Source organism: Pleurodeles waltl, chromosome 7 (assembly GCF_031143425.1).
Source record: "Pleurodeles waltl isolate 20211129_DDA chromosome 7, aPleWal1.hap1.20221129, whole genome shotgun sequence".
NCBI classification, from domain to species: Eukaryota; Metazoa; Chordata; class Amphibia; order Caudata; family Salamandridae; genus Pleurodeles; species Pleurodeles waltl.
Window position 1 is genome coordinate 895,498,640 of NC_090446.1, and position 19,994 is coordinate 895,518,633.

A 19,994-nucleotide genomic window follows, 5' to 3' on the forward strand; every position below is an offset into this window, starting at 1 on the left:
AACGAAGCGACCCTGAAACGGCGTAAGAGACAGAAAGATACAGTCACCCCAAAGTGCCCAAACAACCTATCTGCTCTCTTTCTGTCACCAGTGGAGGTATCACAAAGAAAAGACTCACAATTACAAAGGTTATGTTCATTAATGACTCACCGTACCCCCGAAGCTAGGAGAAAGCTAATTCATGCAGTGAGAAGCTGGCCAAAACATTAGCATTCAACCTCCTCCCTGTTTTCATAGAAGGAGAGGAAGTTCCTGAATTAGCAGAGATCTCCTGCCCAAAATAGAAGGTTTCAAGCCAGACCCATTTTCCACTTTTGCTGTGCCAGCACTGCACCATCAAGTGCTGCAATGGGTTGGTGAAGCAATGAAGATGAGTGCTGTTTAGTTCACCTCTCACTAAATCACCCTAGCTGTCCATTCCTGACATCTCTAACCATCTTTCCTAAACTTCTTTCCCCAAGATATGCGATCTGTTGTTGTTATAAATGGGGTTTCTGGTGGTCGGAGTATGCTCCTTGTACAATCAGGAACCACCATTCCAGTCAGAGTAAGGTCGATAAACACATTCTAATCAAGGTAAGATAGATACATAGATTTGTGCTTCCCATTTCTGGGTTGTATTACTGAGGACATCTTGAGAGGTTAGCGCTGTAGTCGTTCAGACTAAGAGATGCTGTGAAAATGAGAGCAAGGATGCGCGTATAGTCGCTCTGGTGCTGGGACATACATTTTGTGATCTATTTGCTTACTTCATTTTTAACTGTTTTAACTGTTTTTTGTTAAATATTACTTGTACTCGACACTTGGCACTTTGAAAGTACCTTTTCCCCGGTCTTTAGCGGTTCAGTAGAACCGACTGTTGTAGAGGGATAGGTTTTGTTGCTGGCCACTTCCTGGTCGTTTTGCAAGGGCCATCTTGAGAAGTTAGCACTCTAGTCGTTCAGACTAAGGGACACTATTTAAAGAGAACTGGAGTATGGATGCATGTATTGTCACTCTGGTGCCGGGACACATATTTTTCTGATCTAAATACTTTCATTTTTAACTGATTTCTTACTGTTTATATTGTTTGTTTATTACTTGTACTCTGCACTTGGCACTTTGAAATTACCTTTTCCCTTGTCTACTGCAGTTTGGTAGACCCGATTGTTGCAGAGAGATTGGTTTTGTAGCTGCCCACTTCCTGGATGTATTGCAGGGGCCATCTTGAGAAGTTAATGCTCTATTTGTTTGGACTAAGAGATTATATTTAAGGAGCATGAGAGCACAAATGGACAGGTGATGCTCACAGAAGGTGTGCCACTGGTATGCTGAAAGCCCCTCAAAGGCAAGCCTGTCTGTGCCTGTCTGCATCTGGAATGATTCTGGCATTCAGACCTCTGGTCTGGTTGGCCCAGCCAATCCTTTGCCTCTGGTATACTCTTCTGAATATATGTTGGGAGGGTAAGCTTAGACCAAATTCATTCATATTTTAAATTTGAGGAAATGTCTGTGTAACACCTGTGGTTTCAAGGTGCCTCAATTGCTCACTGACTCTCTGGGGAATCCTTATAATTCCACTACCTCAGCCATTCATGCTGAAGCAACAGTGTGGTCGGAACGTAAAGTGAATGGGTTCGTTACTAATGCTATGTCTATGACAAAACATAAAGTAGAACTCAGTGACTTTCTGTTGACTCATGATCCCAATTGTGTTTTTATCATGGAATCCTGGCCAATGAAGCTTTGGGCCCCGATTTAGTGGATGTTATCCTTTCTAATTTCCTAATTCTCAGACTAGATAGAGTAGGCAGGCCAGGAGGAGGTCTTGCAGTGATCTATAAAGCTCAATAGCAATGCCACCTGGAGACTAACATTTGCAGCAAAGCCTGTGAAGTACTTTATTTCAAGATTAAATTGTTTCTCACTAGCTCTTTTTCTGGCATGCTGTTACACAGAGCTCCTGGACCAGGGCATCTTTCCTTTCAGAAATAGGTACTCTTACAGAGCCCCACTTGGCCAAGAGCAATATATCCATTCTGGGAGATGTTAACTTTCATCTTGATGACTGCACTAACAGAGATAACACAGCTTTTAAAGAGATCCTGGCCTACCCTGGACCATCACAGCTGCTTTCGGTATTTATCCATATAGCTGGACATACTCTTGAAGGTTTCTTTTCTGATGACCCTCGGTTGACATTTCAGTCTGTGCTCCCTCTTAGCTGGTCAGATCATCTGGCAGTTTCATATTCTCTTGAATTTCCTCCTTCACATGTCGGGGACCACTACAACACTCTTAGATGAAGTTGGTACATAGTGTAGAGTCATTGAAATTGGAAAGGGGTATCAGTAGAATCTTTCATCACTGTACTGTTTAGCATGCCCCCTGCTGTGCAGGAAGATATTGACAGGGGGCAGAGAATCTTTATACTTGGCTTTATGAGGAAGTGGATAAGGTAGCTCCCATATGGGAGATTGAGTGAAAGAGAAGGGTTCCCTCGGCCCCCTGGTTCACTGACAGATAAAGCAGGAAAGGTCTGCCTATAAGACTATGGTTAGAGAACATGAACAAGATCCCATAGAATTAAAATCTAAATACTGCACTAAAATAATTGAGGCAGCGACTTCTTCTAAAGAGCTCTTAAAAATTGTGCATCAATTATCCACACTTCCAGCCTGTCATGTAGTCGCAGGCTTTCAAGAGCTATATAAGCAGCTTGCTGAGTTCTTTCATTTAAAAATCACAAACATTTATAATGAGCTCGAAGTGTTAATAGCAGCTACAGAGAGTTCACTGTCAGAGTTCACTGTCTTCAAGCTGTGATAGGCAGACAGAGGCTTCTCTCTCCTATGAACTCATGGAACCAATGGCAAAGATTCTCTGGGTATTTCCTCCCCTTACTCCATATCTTGTGTAGCAACACCTTTTTAATACTAAGTTGGGCTTCCCCCTGGAACCATGTACTCCTAAAATCCTGCATATGGTGGTTAGTTTGGTAGCACACCCCTTTGCATCCCTAATGAATAGAGCCATCTCTTCTGGGTGTTACCCTCAGCCTTGGAAGGAAACAATGGTCCTCAAACCTTTCTGACCTATTTCTCAACTTCAAGTTCCTGCTAAGACCTCAGAAAAACATCTTAACAGCCACTTGATGGCATATCTGGAAGAGCAGACTGGCTGAATTTGTCACAATGTAGGTTCTGTAAAGATCATGTACTCAAACGGCATTGGTGGTGGCTACGGACAGCGTGAGGCACCGTGTTGATGTGGGGAAGATGCCGCGTTGATCCTGTTGGATGTGTCAGCAGCCTTTGACACCATCGCCCCGTCTTTGCTGGTCGACCATCTTCAGGAATTGGGTGTCTCAGGTAGGTCTTTGAAACTACTGTTCTCTTTCCGCAAGGACAGATACAGGAGGGAAGCAGGGATCAAATTTCTATTGGATCTGTTTTCTTTGCCATGTGGGGTACCGCAGGGTTCATCTTTAAGTCCTACTCTTTTCAACCTGTACTTTTCCCCCCTTGATAAGATTATTCATTCCTTTGGGCTACAGGTGGTCTCTTATGTCGATGAAACCCAGTTCATCATGTCAGCTACAAAAGATGCTGAAGCTGTTGCTATGAACTTCAATCACTGTGTTACAGCTGTAGCTGGGTGGATGGGAGGAACTACCTGAAGCTCAATTGGGAAAAGACTGAGGTACTGCTCTTTAGATTGCAATCCTCTATTTGGAATACTAATTGGTGGCCTGAGTCATTAGGTACTCCTCCTATGCTGACTGAGAAGGCTAAGAACCTAGGTGTGATGAAGGACTGTAAGCTCTCTCTAGATTCTCTAGCCAACCGTACTGTGTCAAAGTATTTCTGGCTTATTAGACTGTTGAGGAAAATGTTATCTCTACTTCCACTCTCAGCTTGGAATCAAGTGGCTCTGGCACTAGTTATGTCAAGAGTTGGTTGCTGTAATGCCCTCTATCTGAATACTAACATGAGCATTCAAGGCAAGCTACAGGTAGTGCAGAACTAGTTGGCCAGACATAGACTGAATATACCAAAAAGATAGTTGGTGACTAAGGGACTACATGCCATCTATTGGCTCTCAATAAGAAATCACATTATGTTTAAGCCCACCGGTACAGCCTATAAGGCCCTCTACCAGACCGGTGCTGCGAAAATCAAGGCTATGTTTCATACATGTAACACTGGGAAAAATGTCCCCTCTGCTCATCTTAATCTGGTGACAGTACCCAAATTCCAGAAAAAGAGATGGGGAGGTAGAGCCTTCTCAGTTGCGGCAGCCAGACAATGGAACTTGCTGCCAAGTTACCTTACAGGCATTAGATTATTCTTTCCCTATCATAAAGCCTTAAATATCTGGCTTTTTACTCTTTAGGGTACAGCCCAAGCTATTGTTGGGCGTGACGCCGCTGATGAACCTTCATCTTTGAGACTATAGTGCCTAGATGCCTTTGGGCATTTTCTGCGCTTTCTAAATCCCCTTCAAATCAAATCAAGTCAAATCACTTAGATATAACCTATGCTCACCCTCTGGTAGCTGGCACACAGCAGTCAGGCTAATTTAAAGTGGCAATGTGTAAATTATTTGTGCAACACACACACACAGTAACACAATGAAACCACCACAAAAAGACTTCACAGAGGGTTAGTAAATAGGCAATGATTTAATAAATAAATCAAGACCAAAATGACAAAAATCCTATGAGTATAAGTTGAGTTATGATTTTTAGATGAATAAAAGAGTTCTAGCGCTGAGAAGCAAATAACACTTTAGGGGTTACTTTAGGCTGCACTTTACCGGGGCAAAGTTTGGGCCGACCTCAATGTAGCATAGGCCGGCAACAGGACCCACACAGGTACCGGTGAACAAAGAACCTTTCCTGGTCCCAACAGTGAGATGTGTAGAGAGATGTGTCAATTGGGACCTCAGAGGGTGGTAATGAGTCAATTTGTCCCAAGTGGTTATAGCGATGCATTGGTTTCAAAGACAAGCACTGAGGCTGTGATGCATTGGTTCTAAAGTGCCATGCAATGAGTTTCTGAACATATTTAAAAGATGCGTTGACCTTCCTAGTCTGCTGTGGTGGCGAAGAGCTGTTTCGGTGCATCGGACTTTCAAGGCAAAGCATTAGTTCAGAGAGTGATTCTCTGATTCTACTCCCACAACCGGGTTTATGCACTAGTTCTGCTACACGCAGACAGATCTGTCGATTTCAGTGATGCAAGTATATGGGCCCACTTCCATTGAACCAGGCACAGGGGCAGGTCTAGAGCCTTTGATATCCCTAGTTCTCAAGCAACAGGAAGCAAGCAAAAAAGGCCTTGGAGCACAGGTCAGGTAGAAGGCAGAGATCAGCCCTCCTTCAGCAGAATCAGAGTCCAGCAGGCAGCAGGGCAACACAAGAGAAAAGCAGGCCTTCCAAGTCCAGCAGTCCAGCAGATGAACAACTTGAACAGCACAGCAGTTCTTCTGAGAGAGCCCCCTATGTCCAGAGGTGTCTGATTTAGTAGTGTCAGCGACCCAGTACTTACACCCAAAAGTGCCTTTGAAGTGTATGTGTAACTTCAAAGAAGGATTTTTGAAGTGCACAAGGATCCTTCCTTCCTCAGCCCTGGCTCCAGGTTATCAGTAGGAGGTAATCAGCCCTTTGTGTGGAAATAGGCACTTCCTTTCCAGGTGTAAGTATCATCCCCCTCCCGCCTTTCCTTTCTAAAAGTGGTATTTCTATAATAGTAATGTTAAATCCAACTTTAAAGTTAAAAAGAATGTATTAATACCATTGCAAAGATATGAAACATAATGCAGCTACTCCTTTGTTATCAGGAATGCAGCTTAAAGGTATATTAAGGGATTCCCAATGCTAGCCTATGAAAGAGTAGGCCTCACAGTATTGAAAAACGACTTTGGGAGTTTTCTAGTACCAAGACATGTAAACCTTAAAAGTACATGTCCTACCTTTCGCATATACCACACCTTGCCCTTAGGGCTACCTAGGGCCTACTTTAGGGATGACATGTGTTTTAAAAGGGGAGTTTAAGGCTTGACAAGGGGTTTTAAATACCAAGTCAAAGTGGCAGTCAGGCTGCACACACAGGCTCTGCAGTGGCAGTCCTGAGACATGTTTAAAAGGGCTACTTAAGTGGGTGGCACAATCAGTGATGCAGGCCCACTAGTAATATTTAATTTAAAGGCCCTGGGTGTATGTATACCACTTTACAAGGGACTTACAAGTAAATCAAATATGCCAGTTGTGCATACACCAATGTTACCATGTTTAGGGGAGAAGCAAATGTACTTTAGCACTGATCAGCAGTGATAAAGTGTTCAGAGTATCAAGGCCAACAAAATGAATCAGCAAAAATGAGAGGAAAAGCCAGCAAAAGGTTTAAGGGAAGACCACCCTAAGAATGACAGGTCTAACTGATGTGCTGTTAAATTCCATCATCAACAGATCTTGCACTTGGTAGGGCAGATGTGGTACAGCAAATTTGCCTGCACAACCCAATCTACTAAGGTATGAAATGGACATCGTAGTGCAGAAAACACATTGCAACAATATTTGGCCAAGGATTGGTAGTGTGCACTTGTTTCCACAATCTATGACACATAGATCCTACTGAAGTAATCTTGTCCGAAGCCCTAAGATCTGAGGTATTCGTTATGCTTACTTAAGTGAATAACTCTAAACTATGTAGCTAGTTGTTATATCATGATGGTCTCTGTCTTGGATTTTCCACTCACCATGCATTTCTTTCCATATAGTTTCCTGTAATGCAAATTGTGACTCATTTGGCAGGTTCACCAGCATTATTCAGAATAAGAAAAACTGTGTTTTTCCTGCGATGTGGGCCAACACCAGCATTAAAAAGGCTATGTGAAAAAAACTGGCATTACTGTGCGGGCCAATTGGAGATGGTAGCAAACATTGCTGTTTCTTCTCAGGCAAAAAAAATAAATACTAAGAAAAGGAAGGGGGATTGTTGTTTTGGCTCTGTGTTGTTAGACACCATAAGTGGTCATTAGTGGTCAATAGTTACAGAGGGTAGGGCAAGGACAGTAAATGGAAAAGTGGGTGCTTCTCAGTCTGATGAAGCCATTAAAGGGGGAGAGGGCGGGGTTTGGTAATGGTCAGTTTTTCAACCAGGATTGCAGGTAAGAGGGTAGCTGGAAGAGGTATGATAGCCTACCTAATGTGGCAAGGGAGCTCAGGTAGGGAGAGGCTAAAGATTGGATGAAGGAGATGGATGCAGATGGAAAATTGCTTTGTGATGGGCCAGGCATCCGGCTCAGGCTGTATCAATATTATATTGGTGGAGATTCCTGTTTAATTAATGGAAGTGTTGCACTAACCAGTAATGCCTAAAAGAAAATTAAACAATAAAAAGACACATGTAGAAGAAAAAACAAACCCATTTATTATCAAATCAATCTAAACTCCTACCCTCACCTCCCTCACCATGCCCACCTCTTTAGCTCTAGACCATAAAAACTAACAAGTACCCTGTCCCCACCTATTCTTCACACCCACAGCTCCCACAACAGGCCAACACACTCCCTAAAGAAACTGAGCTTCAATAACCTCCATAAAATGTCTTACTAGGTGTTGAAAGCTTACATTTATAATGTACTCTTTCTATACAAACCCAACTTAAACTAAAGAAACACTAGAAATTCTTAAGTTAGAGTTATAACTTAAATTTATACTGTACACACTACCTTTAAATTAGTGTAAGTCATGCAGCTTCATACACAGTGTTCTCAACTCACTAGCCACAATACATTAACTATGACTCACCACTCTACCATGCACAGCACACTTATAAATGATGTCATTTGAGATGTCATAAGTGTTGTTGAGCTGTATGACGTATAGTAATTTGAAGGTGGTGGGTAAGTTATATAATTAAGTGTTTACTATAACTTGAGAAATTCTAATGTTTGTGAAGTTTAGGTTATTTTTGTTTAGAAATAGTAACTTATGAATGTAAGCTATAATTATACATGTAGAATTTATAATGTTTGTGTAGATAAAGTAGAGTTTGCATAGAAAGAATAACTAACGTTTTCTTAACTATAAATATAAGCTTTAAGCTTAAGAAAAATGTGTCTGAAATCATAGAGTTGAGTGTGATTGAGTGGATTGTTGTTAATTGTAGTGTCACAGAGTACAGTGGAGGAAAATGTCCTATAGTGTAGTGTTGTGGAATATAGTGGAGTACTGTGCAAGGGTTTAGCGTAGAGTGAAATAAAAAATCTTAGAGTAGAGTGGCATGGTGTGCCGCAGAGTGGAGTGCCTTAAAGTGGAGAGGTGTATCGTATAGAGTGGCATGTCATACATTACAGTGGAATGGCCTCTTGTGGAGTAGTACAGTAGAGCGGAGAGGAATACTATAGAGGGGTGTTTCTTAGAGTGTCTTATAGTGGAGGCATATGGAGTGTAGTGGCATACAGTGTATTGGCATGTCATACAGTAGAGTGGCATGTCATACAATGGAGTGGAATGGAGTGTCGTACAATGGAATGAAATGTCATAGAGAGGAGTGGTGTGTCGTAGAGTGAAGTGGCATGTCAGAGTGAATTGGTGTGTCATAGAATGGAGTGAAGTGGCATGTCGAACAACATCTTAGAGTGGACTAGAGTGTAGGGACATAGAGTAGAATAAAATTTTGTATAGTAAAGTGCAGTGGCATGTCATAGAGTGGTGTGTCATACAGTGTCATGGAGTGAAGTAGATTGGTATAGAGTGGAGTGGCTTAAAGTGGAGCCAAGTGTTGTGGAGAGACCTAGAGGGTAGATGCATCTCATAAAGTGCCGGGGAGTGGTATGTCAGAGAGTAGTGTGTTGTACAGTGTGTTATAGTGCAGCGGCATAGAGTGAAGTGGCATAAAATAGAGTAGTGGAGTAAAGTGCAGTAGAGTTGAGTGGTGTTTCATACAGTACAGTAAAGTAAAGAGGCATAGACTGGAGTAGAGGAAGTTGCATAGTGTCAAACAGTGAGATGTAGTGTCGTACATCAGTATAGAATGGAGTAGAGTGTCGTAAAGTGGAGGGGCATAGAGTGGATGGAGTAGAATGGCACAGAGTAGCGCGGTGTGGCATGTCATAGAGTAGAGTGGCGTGTCATACAGTGGTGTGACGTACAGTGGAGTGGCATACAATGAAATGGTGTGTAGTGTAGTGCATGGCACAGAGTGGAGTGCTGTGTCGTAGAGTGGGGTAGAGTGTAATTGAGTGCCTTTGAGTGCAGTGGTGTACTGTAGAGTGGAATTGTGTGCCATAGAGTGGAGTGGCATGTCATAGAGTGGTGTGGGGTGGCGTGTCACAGAGTGGAGTAGAGCAGCATAGAGTGTATAGCCATAGAGTGGAGTAGAGTGTTGTAAAGTGCAGTGGCATAGAATGGAGTGGAGTGTTGTAGAGTGCAGTGACATGTCACAGAGTAGCATGTTATACAGCATCATAACATTGGTGGAGAGCAGAGGGGCATACGGTGGAGTAGAATGTTGTAGAATTGAGTGGCATAGAGTGGAATGGTGTGTTGCTGAGTACAGTGGAGTAGTGTGCCATAGAGTAGCATGTTGTACAATGTGTAGAGTGGAGTGGTGTACAGTAGAGTGGTGTAGAATGGAGTAGTGGAGTACAGTGGAGTAGGCTGGAGTAATGTGTCATACAGAAGAGTGGATAAAGTGGCATGGAGTGGCATAGAGAGAGATGTGTAGAGGATTGCAGAGTGGAGTACAGTGTCCAGCAGTGGCATAAAGAGGAGTACAGTGTCATAGAGTGGCGATGCATAGAGAGAAGCAAAGTGGATTAGCATACGGTGGAGCACCATCGAGTGTTGTGCCTGAAATGTTGTGGTGTACAGTGTTGCGACATTGCCTGAAATGGCCTACAGTGTCATGGCATACAATGTCATAGTGTACAATGGAGAGATGGAGAGTGGAGTTGCATTGAGTGGGGTGGCATGCCGTAGAATAGATTGGAGTGGCATAGACTGTAGTGACAAGCCACAGAGTGGAAAAGAGTAGCGTCTCATCGAGAGGCAAGTCAGGTGTCTTAAAGTGTAGGAGTATAAAATAGAGTGCTGTAGAGTGGAGTGGCATGTCATAGTGCGGAGTGACGTGTAGTACAGTTGAGTTGTGTATCACAGACGCATACAGAGTGTCAAGCAGTGCAGTGGCATATGATACAGTAGAGCGGCTTTTGTTAGGTTGGAGTAGCATTTCATTAAAATGGAATACAGAGGAGTAGCATATAATTGAGTGACATAGAGTGGAGTGTTGTACAGTGTTCTGTTTTAAAGATATAGCACTCTGATTGGCAGAAGGGTTTTTTTTTTCTCTTGGACCTATTTACTTCCATGGGAGACATGGTCCAGTGGGAGAATGTGGTCTGATTGGCTGCTTGCAACATGAGGAAAAATGTTGCAGGCAGCCATTGCAGGTCTTGGGGACTAAGCCCCCTGTCCTGAATGAAAATAATAAAATAAAACCATGAAGAAGGGCAGGGAAGAGATACCCTGCCCCCGAGAACTTGTGGGGATGGGGTTCCAGAGAGACTTACCAGGGGCAAAATTGTAAAACAAAGGTTTTTACAACACTCCTTTAGTATTTTCAGGGGATGGTGGTAAACTAAAAGTGGTAGTTGCCATTTTTCATTTTTACAAATGACCTGTGGGGTGGACTGGGACTGACAAATAATCCAGGATTGCTTTATAAAATAAAATGGATAGGGTGTACTGGGGGCACCCCTCCTGAGCTGATATCAGTCCCGGGGATGCCAAACCCCAGGGTGTGGTGCGCATATTGAATGGGAGGAGACAGGGGGAACCCCTCCCCAGCTGATATCGTCTCCAGAGACCACATCCTCTGAGGCAGCTATATTTTTAAAAGGGGAGGGGGCATGCGGCCCTCCTCCCTGAGCCTCTTTCGGCCCAGAGGAACCATCAACCTGAGGCCCTTATGAAGCAGCATCCTCAAACCTTAGGACGCTGTTCATCCCATGCCTGCCAGAGCTTGGGTAGGGAGACTACAATGATTCAACCAGCAGAAGCATTAAAGCTCCCATCTGGTGGGATCAGAAGATTTTGTTCTCCTGCCCACACTCTGGCAGGCAGGGAATTGATGTAAGGCAAACATGAGAAGCAGGCTCACCTAACACCAAGAAGATGGATGTTGGTGAGCCAGTAGGGCCCTGCGAGCCATGGGCCTCCCCCAAGGCCTACATGGCAGCCTGGAAGTTGAACCCCCATATGGCAAAGAAGGAGTAGGCTCCCCATTCTTCTTAAAAAATAAAAAGTGAATAGCAGTAACTTTGAAATGAGGAGTATAGTTACTCATTTCATATTCAAAGTTTCTACATGGGAGTGTCTCATATTGCCCTGCAGGGGCTTAATTTAGATATTTTTAGATCCTGCTGGTTCCCCAAATTTTTCTTCAACAACATCAATAATTTTTTTTAATGTTATGGGGAAGGGCTGCAAGAAGTGCAGCAGACCTCAACAACATTTTTAAAAAACACAACTTCAGCAACATTTTAAAAACACAAAAGTCTTCTGGGTCCTTAAAATGTATGACACAAAGAGAACTTACAATATTTTTTGTGCTCTTCAGCCAGAGTGCAAGGTTCTCTTGTGGTTGTTTTTATGATTGCACAGTCTGGGGGAACAATGTTTGTTTTATTTGGAAAAAAACAATATGATTCTGACTATTTATTTTACCATTTTTCAGTTGAACATATTCACCCACCAAATGTAATAATAAAAAATTATAGTTCTGGCATTCACAGCTAATTATCTCACATTTTACATCACTCATGACATATTCTATAACATCATCAATAACATCAAAGTCAAATTTGAAATTATACCATCAATGAAAAGAATGTGCATAGCAGGGTCGTAAATTATAGTTACCTTAGGGCACGAGTTATAGTTACCACAAATAACTATAGCAGATGAATTTCAGTGACTGGGTTTAAAGCATTAGCTTGTCACTGAAATGTTCAGCTAACTATAACATCAATTTAGCGTTTTTTTCTTTCAGTGAAAAAAAAGTATATATATATATATATACATATATATATATATATATATATGTATATATATATATATATATATATAAATAACAAACACTAAAGTGATGTTATACTTAGGTGAAAATTTCAGTTACATGTTAAAGTTTTTAACCTGCCAGTTATATTTTTACATGTATTTATTTATATATATATATATATATAAATATATAGTTGAAGGCTCTGGCCAAAACTCGTCAACATTTTCGTGCTGGCACCATTGGGGGTTATGTACCTGCAAATGCAATAAAAGGAGTCTTGCCGTAAGCAGACCTAGTTGTGATACCGTCTCTTCACCACCCGTGGATATCAGTTAGGAGGAGTTGTGCGGACGGAGATTAATACATATATATATAGATAGATATATGTCACCAGTAGTACGATTTAAGTGGCAGTGGCAGGGGGAACCAATCTCATTGTTTGATCGGGGGAACCAAGGGTTATGGTATTTTAACCATGGTTTTTGTTTTCACCAACAAAGTTTGCAACATTTCGGAATCTATAGTAGAGCAGAGGAAAATCTGCTGCACTACCTCTGTTCGTCAGCAGCGCTATCAAAGGTGGGTGATCTAGCAACAATAACGGAGCAGACAACATTTAGACAGAAACTTAGGAAATTGGAGAAACTGCGGAGATCGGAGATCTCTAAGTGGTGGGGGGCAACGTACCTACAAAATTATGTTGATCAGGGAATGGTCCCAAGGGGCTTCGACTTTACCTTGTGCCATCATACAAATCATCTAATCAGCAAATGCTTGAAGAGTGGGCGGGGAAGGCTCCAGCCATTTCACGGACGATGTTGGATATCCTAATTAAGTATGCATAGTTGGACAGGGAAAGTCTATTAAAAGAGGCTGAATACTTGGAAATAGAACTGGCTAAATGCACGGATAAAGAGAACTGGACGATATTAATGACTGACGTGACCACACGGATGGAGAAACGTGAGAATGATATCAAAACAAGAAAGCAAACTAAACAGCAATGTGATCTTGAAGACTACAAAACTGGAGGACATTTACATCCAGTCGGAAGTTTGATGATATATACAGTACAGGATAAGACTTCTGTGTCACATAGGAGTACAGCCACTGGTACAGACACGGATACCACTGCATCGCTTGACAGTAACATCTCTGGGAGTGAACAAAGTTTAAAGAGCATAACGTTTGTAGAACAGTGTTGTCTCCTCAGAAGGGCCTCCAGATTGGGAAAGAAACAGCAACCACAGGCAGAGGCAGGAATACATCAATAAGGGGAAGAGGAAAAGGAAGAGGTCAGGAAGGAGCAGGCAGAGGAGGAAGAGGATCCGACAAGTATACAAAAGGAGATGGCACAAAACTATGAGGACTTTTGGGAATGAATATGAATACAAGTCCACCAACAACAATCCTAATGGATGAGGAGATAGAGAATAAGACAATGATTAACCTTCAGGGACAATATTGATTGATACCAAGAAAAAAACTGTTATGCTTTAGTCTGACATTTTGCCCTACAAAGAGCTTTGATTATGTGAAGGCTAGGGTGGATTTATTCAAAATTGAAAGAAAGCTGAAATTAACTAAATGGCATAAGCTAGGAACGTATTCTCTGTCTCCACAAACCAGACAGAATACAATGTGGTTTCCGATAAAATCACTACCAGCGATCTGAAGTCATTCTCCATGAATTACAGGGTGATGGGATGACTTTAACGGATCCTCTTACTCTGCATGACAGGATGGGGATAACACACAATGACTCTTTCCCTAGTGGCTGTAAACCTTCTTCCACGTTTTTACCTAATATGCCTGATGACAATAGAGATACAGTTCATGATATGGTTATACAGGATTTCAAAAAGCTGAGCTGTAGAAAATATGGGAAAATACAATGAAATCACATTGAGATTGATCCGTACATACAAAAGTAGTTACAGGAAGGTACAGAAAATCCTGAATAAACACTGATGGATCATTAGAAGTGATGCCCCGATCAATAATAGAATTAAACTGTAACCAAGCATTACTTATCGGAAAGCAAAATCAAGAGGGACAATGTAGGAAAGAACCATCTAGCCTGGCATGTTACCCCCATTTTTACATGTATGTGAGTTTTTTTTGCCTGTCTCACTGGCATCCTGCTAGCCAGGACCCCAGTGCTCATAGTTTGTGGCCTGAATGTGTATACTTGTGAAGTGACTGTGTCACTGAGGCGCTACTAATCAGAACCTCAGTGCTTATGCTCTCTCTGCCTTTAAATTTGTCACTATAGGCTAGTGGCCACTTTTACCAATTTCAATTGGCACACTGGAACACCCTTATAATTCCCTAGTATATGGTACCTAGGTACCCAGGGTATTGGGGTTCCACGAGATCCCTATGGGCTGCAGCATTTCTTTAGCCACCCATAGGGAGCTCAGACAAACCTTTAGACAGGACTGCCACTGCAGCCTGAGTGAAATAACGCACATGTTATTTCACAGCCATTTTCACCGCACTTAAGTAACTTATAAGTCACCTATATGTCTAACCTTAACTTGCCGAAGGTTAGGTGCAAAGTTACTAAGTGTGAAGGCTCCCTTGCACTAGCAAAGGTGCCCCAGCATCGTTCAGGGCCATTTCCCCAAACTCTGTGAGTGCAGGGACACCATTACAAACGTGCACTACCTATAGGTCAATACCTATATGTAGCTTCACAATGGTAACTCCGAATATGGCCATGTAACATGTCTAAGATCATGGAATTGTCCACCCATGCCAAATCTGGTATTGGGGAACCAATTTCATGCACCGTCGGGGCTCCACTATGTACCCCGGGTACTGCCAAATCAGCTCTCTGGGGTTTTCTCTGCAGCTACCGCTGCTGCCACCCCACAGACAGGGTTATGCCCTCCTGGGGTCTGGACAGCCCAGTCCCAGGAAGGCAGAACAAAGAATTTCCTCTGAGAGAGGTTGTTACACACTCTTCCTTTGGAAATAGGTGTTAAAAGCTGGGGAGGGGTAGACTCTCCAAGCCTCTGGAAATGCTTTGAAGGACACAGATGGTGCCCTCCTTGCATAAGCCAGTCTACACCAGTTTAGGGAACCCCAGTTCCTGCTCTGGCGCAAAACTGGACAAAGGAAAGGAGAGTGACCACTCCCCTGTCCATCACCACCCCAGGGGTAGTGCCCAGAGCTCCTCCAGTGTGTCCCAGACCTCTGCCATCTTGTTTCACGAGGTGTGAGGGCACTCTGGAGGCCTCTGAGTGGCCAGTGCCAGCAGGTGACATCAGAGACCCCTCCCGTTAGGTGCTTACCTGACTAGGTGGCCAATCCTCCTCTGAGGCTTATTTAGGGTCTCTCCAGTGGGCTTTTCCTCAGATAACGACTTGGAAGAATTCACCAGAGTTCCTCTGCACCTCCATCTTCGACTTCTGCCAAGGATCGACCGCTGACTGCTCCAGGATGCCTGCAAAACTGCAACAAAGTAGCCAGAAGACTACCAGCGACATTGTAGCGCCTAATCCTGCCGGCTTTCTAAACTGTTTCCTGGTCGTGCACACTTTGGGGGCTACCTGCCTTCATCCTGCACTGAAAGCCATGAAGAAATCTCCAGTGGGTTGACGTAATCTTCCCCCTTCTTCAGCAGGCACCAGACTTCAGCTTCACCAGTACTCTGGGACCCCTCTCATCCTGACGAGCGTGGCCCCTGGAACACAGGTGGTGGACCCAAGTGACCCAGTCTGTTCAGTGGTCCAACTGTCCAAATTTGGAGGAGGTAAGTCCCTGCCTTCCCTCTCCAGACAGTAATCCCGTGCAACACGTGATCTGCAGCTACAAGGGCTTCTGTGCACATTACCAAGAAATTCTACATGCTTAGCTGAGCCTAGGTCCCCAGCACTCCGCCCTGTGATGCTCAGCTCTCTGAGTTGATCTCCGGTATCGTGGGACCTCCTTTTGCAGTGTTTAGATGACTTCCATGTTCAGACTTTTTGAATCCATATTGAAGGACTTCTGTGGGTGCTTCCTGCTGGTGCGTGGGCTCCTTACATTGCTGAGTGCCTCCTCTGCCTCCTCACCCAAGTGGCAACATCCTGGTCTTTCCTAGGCCCATGTAGCACCCTTTTTCTCTAACCATGACTCTTGCAGCTAGCAAGGCTTGTTTGTGGTATTTTGCCAATGAAGCAACTCTGCATCCTCCAGCACTCCATGGGACATCTTCTGCATGAAGGAGAAGTTCCTAGCATCTTTCGTTGTTGCAGAATCTTCAGCTTCTTCCGCCCAGAAGCAGCCATTTTTCACCTTCATCCTGTGTTTAGGGGGCTCCTGCCCCCCGGACACTTTAGTAACTCTTGGACTTGGTCCCGTTCCTTTGCAGGTCCTCAGGTCCAGGAATCCATCTTCAGTGCTTTGCAGTCTGTTGTGGTCTTTGCAAAATCCCTTATCACGACTTTAGTGTGTTTCTGGGGAAATTGTAGTACTTTACTCCTACTTTCCAGGGTCTTTGGGTGGGGTATCTTGGACACCCGTAGTGTTTTCGTACACTCCCAGCGACCCTCTACACACTACACTAGCCTAGGGGTCCATTTGTGGTTTGCATTCCATTTTCTTACTATATGGTTTGTGTTGCCCGTAGGCCTATTGCATCCTATTGTATTCTAATGTGTTTGCACTACTTTCTGTTTACTTACCTGATTTTGGTTTGTGTGTATATTTTGTGTATTTTACTGACCTCCTACGGGAGTATATCCTCTGAGATATTTTTGGCACATTGTCACTAAAAATAAAGTAACCCTGTCTATCTTCTGCTATAGTACCTATTTGATATAAGTGAAATAGTAGGAGCTTTGCATGTCTCCTAGTTCAGCCTTGGCTGCTCTGCTATGGCTCCCTCTATCAGCCTAAGCTGCTAGAACACTACTAATCTACTAATAAGGGATAACTGGACCTGGCACAAGGTGTAAGTACCATTGGTACCCACTGTAAGCCAGGCCAGCCTCCTACAGACACTTTGGGGGTTATTCTAACTTTGGAGGAGGTGTTAATCCGTCCCAAAAGTGACGGAAAAGTGACGGATTTACCACCAGCCATATTACGAGTCCATTATATCCTATGGAACTCGTAATACGGCTGGTGGTATATCCGTCACTTTACCGTCAATTTTGGGACGGATTAACACTCCTCCAAAGTTAGAATAACCCCCTTAATTATGTAGTGCCATCACCACAGCGAGTGTCAATTCCAGATTTGGGTTACAAGGGTTCTATCAGTGTGGGAGCTACAAGGTGTGTAAATCTAGTAAGGTGAAAAGGAATATTCAACAGTGGGCACCTACATGCAGCCCATTAGACAATTTCTCAAATGCTGCACTCAATATGTGATATATGTGCTTGAATGTCCCTGCTCTCTGAGATACGTTGAAATCACTGTATGTGCTGCCAAAAAGAGGGTGCTAGCCACATGCAGGTTATATAACATGGTGATCCGAAATACCCTGTAGCGAGACAATATCAAACAATACATTTCAGTGAACCCACACAGGTATCTTACTATGCAGTTGAACACATTGAGAGGAATCCTATAGGGGACAACCTCCCTCTGTATCTGAGGAAAAGAGAATCTGAATTGATTATTGATCTCCAAACATCAACTCCCAATGGGCTGAATTGTGACGAAGAGTTAAATGTGCATGTTCACGGAGATTAGATAGATATGCTTTTAGATGGGTGCTGCTTTTAATGCTTTCGTTGTTTGGATGACTATAGTGATTTTTTAATAATTAGGTATTTGTTGTTTCTTTGTGTCACAGGAAGAAAGGAATGGGTACATATCTGCTCTCTCCCGCATAGGTTGGCGAGGAGCAACCTTACCCTTTTCTTCATCTTCGCTTCACTGGTGTGTTGACTGTAAAGTTAAGATTTAATTTGTTCAATTTTTTTCTCTTTTTGCACTGTTATGGTCCATTTGCGCCTATAAAATAAGTAAACACATTGCATTGAAAGGAGATCCTTAGTAATTATTAGATAGTGCGGCCTAAGTACTTTGTAGGTAGGAATGTAGTAGGGGTGATCTCAGAATGGCAGCTCAGTATGACATGAGATTTATGTCACATATGTATTTGTTGCCCTTATTGGTCCCCGCATTCACTCTTGATACATGTTCAGATTAATTTAATACATTATCCAGATACGTTTCTGCATGATAATCTCACACCTTTCTGGTTGATAAGAGGTACCTTTAGTTATACATCTTTCCTGCATAGACTATATCAATGCAATTATGTGTCGTGTAAATGAATCATTTAACTAGAATGGTCTTGTTGGAAATGTTCATATGATGTTGGTTATCATAATATGTTTTGTCCGCAGTTAGTTACTTCAGTTATTATTTTGTATGTGAGGATGTTGACACATAAAATTATAATCTATCTCTCCTGATAGACAACCTGAGAATGTTCTTTGCAACACTGGAGATTTACATTTTTTATGAACATTTTCTATGAATGAATCAATAATAAAATTGTTGGTTTGTGGGGGGAGGTGGAGATTTGCAATCATATTAAGCGTATCCATGTGAGGAAGTGGGGGAGCATTTAATTTTGGGTACAGCACGAAGCAATTTTGTGTTGTATATACATCTATCCAGTAGTCCATATCTCCCCTTTTTGTTATCGTATGTTGCCACATGTGCAAACCTAAAGGCCCTTATTTATACTTTTTTAGCTCTGCGTTTCTGTTATTTTTGACGCAAAAGTGGCGCAAACTTACAAAATACAATTATTTTTTGTACTTTTGCGTCAAAAAATGGCACAAATGTGGCGCTAAAAAAAGTATAAATATGGCCCAAGTTTGAGCTTTTTGGGTATTGGTAGCAATATGACAAGGGCACAATTTCCATTTTCCATTTATTAGTGAATTTACATTATTTTGCCTACTTTCTATTTTGTACTAACATCAGGCCAAGAGGATAAGATGGCGCTTATGTTTTTTGTACACTTGGTGATTGTGTAAGGTCGTCGTTGTTGTCAACGACCCTGGGGGATTTAAACACTGTCGTATGTTCACGCTGGTTATGTGAGCAAGGCCGAGTTTTCAGTCAAAACGTGTAATATATATATATTTATTTATATAATATAATATATTTATTAACTAGTGCCGGTTACCACTAGCTAGTTACAGTTAGGACCAAGTTTCTAAAGAAAGAGTGTTTTTTGTTTTGTTAATAATTTTGGCGCCACTTGACTTATCTTCATAAAGTTTACAAGAAAATACGACACTAACTTGAGCTGCTGTCCGAAAAGTTTTGGGATGATCTGCTCAGGGGGGCAGAGAAAAAGGGGAGTTCCCAGAACACTTTTTTCACATTCATTTTTCCATAGGAAAAATTGAACAGCGATAGCACCAAAACTACTGGACAGAATTACACCAAAATTGGCAGAAAGGTCAGACCTGGTCCTGAAAGTTACCTTTTTATGTTTTGATGTAAATCCATTCAGTAGTTTTTGAGAAATTAACAGGCAAACAAATTTGTATATACAGGGACGAGAAGGATTTGTGACCCCTCTCGATCTTATGCTGAGATCTGATTGGCTGTCAACACTTCACCCAGGAAGTGCTGACAGCCATCTTGGGACTCAGCACCTGAGTCCCTGAGAAAAATATTGAAAAACAAAAACACCTTGGCCCCTTAGCTCTGGTGGTGGGTCCCAGAGGGATCTGTCCAGGGTTAAAAAGCATTTTTTTTTTTTTTTCAGCAGGAGTTGCAGTGGATGTGCAAATCCACATGCATTTTAAAAAAAAAAAAAGCTCTTCATTTTTGTTAAGCCCTCGGGTGGGTTAAGTCCGGGGGGAGTTGTTTTAAAGTTACGAGGGAGGCACCCAGCCCCCCCCCCCCAAAGTCCCAGGCACTGCCTCCTCCCGAGGCAATGCGGAAAATATGTGCAGGGGAGCACATGGCCCGGCA